Source organism: Phascolarctos cinereus, unplaced genomic scaffold (assembly GCF_003287225.1).
Source record: "Phascolarctos cinereus isolate Bilbo 61053 unplaced genomic scaffold, phaCin_HiC Scaffold_4;HRSCAF=312, whole genome shotgun sequence".
NCBI lineage: Eukaryota > Metazoa > Chordata > Mammalia > Diprotodontia > Phascolarctidae > Phascolarctos > Phascolarctos cinereus.
In genome coordinates, this window is record NW_027555847.1 from 714812955 (window position 1) to 714814640 (window position 1686).

Genomic DNA, 1686 nt, shown 5'->3' on the forward strand with positions numbered 1-1686 from the left:
AAAGTTTCCCCACATTCATTACATTCATAAGGTTTCTCTCCAGTGTGAATTCTCTGATGTCGGATAAGGGTAGAGCTCTGACTGAAGGCTTGCCCACACTCATTACATTCATATGGCTTCTCCCCAGTATGAATTATTTGATGTTCACTATGTTCTTCTGAAGGCTTTACCACATTCGTTACATCTGAATGGTTTCTCTCCAGTAAGGACTCTCAGATGTCGAAAAAGGAGTGAATGGCAACTCAAGATTTTTCCATATTCACCACATTCAAAAGGTTTCACTCTGTTATGAATTATCCAATGTTGATGATAACCTTTGATGTAACTGAAGGCTTTCTCACATTCATTACATTTAAAAGGTTTCTCACCAGTAGGAATCCTGCAATGTTCAATAAGGAGTGAGCTCCTACTGAAGGCTCTCATGGGTGAAGAGTTTTCCACATTCATTACAATTGTAGGTTCCCCCCCCCATATGAATTCTCTGAAGTGGAGTAAGAGTTGAGGCATAATTGAAAGCCTCATCACATTCATGACATTCATAAAGTTTTTTCTTTGTGAATTCTCTGAATTTGAATATAATCAGTGACGAGTTAAAGTTTTACCACACTTATCACATTCATAGGGTTTCTCTCCTTCATGAATTTTCTGATGTTTTCTAACACCTGAGCTTCTCCTAAAGGTTTTTCCACCTTCTTTAAATTCATATGGTTTTTCTCCAGTATGAATTCTTTGATGTGCTATGATATCTGAGGTTCAATTAAAAGACTTCCCACATTCATTTATATTCACATGGCTTTTCCCCACTGTGAATTCTCTGATGTTCATTAAGACCTGACCATGTACTAAAAGCCTTTTCATACTCTTTACAATTATAAGGTTTTTCTTCACTGTGAATTCTCTGATGTTGAATATGGGTAGTGCTTTGACTGAATGCTTTACCACACTCATTACATTCATAGGCTTTCTCCCCAGAGTGAATTCTTTGATGTTCATGAAGGGCTGAAAAGCTTTCCCACATTCACTAAATTCAAATGGTTTCTCTCCAGTATGAGCTCTCTGGTGTTGAATAAGGAGTTAATGTTGACTGAAGGTCTTACTACATTCATTACACTCGTAAGATTTCTCTCCAGTGTGAACACTCTGATGCTGTATAAAATTTGCTATAAGAATGAAGACCCTCCCACACTCATCAAATTTAAAGCGCTTCTCTCTACTATGAATTTGCTTGTGGTGCATGGGGCAGAACTTTGGGGAAGACTTTGGCCATAGGTAGTACTTTTATGGAGTCTTTCTTTTGCAGTATCTCTCTGATGTAGAACTAGTTTGGGGCTGTAGCCAAAAGTTTTGCCAAATTCATTGTATTTTTTACCTTTCTCCTTTCTGTTTTCTTGTAGAAGACTGTGACATGCTGGGAACCTCTCTGCAAGGAAGCAGACTGAAGACATTTCTCCCCTTTGTTGCTCCTCTTTCTATCTAAACAGCTATGGGGGCCTGTTTGTCCTGCTCTATATCTGGCCACTGGACCCAAATGACTCTGAAGGAGAAGGTGAGGCTGGTGACTTTTCACAGCCCTCCCTCACTTAAATCCAATTCACTTGCGATTCATGGCATCACCTTCCTGATGTCACAGTCCAAACAACAACAACAAACAGCTATTGAGCTCATAGGCTTCTCTTAACTCCCTGA

General features: G+C 39.2%; 1 pseudogene; it reads right to left on the reverse strand.

The window, feature by feature from the left end:
- LOC144456603 (uncharacterized) overlaps positions 1 to 1236 on the reverse strand; it is a 1462-nt pseudogene extending 226 nt beyond the window's left edge.
- Positions 1237 to 1686: the final 450 nt, after the last annotated feature.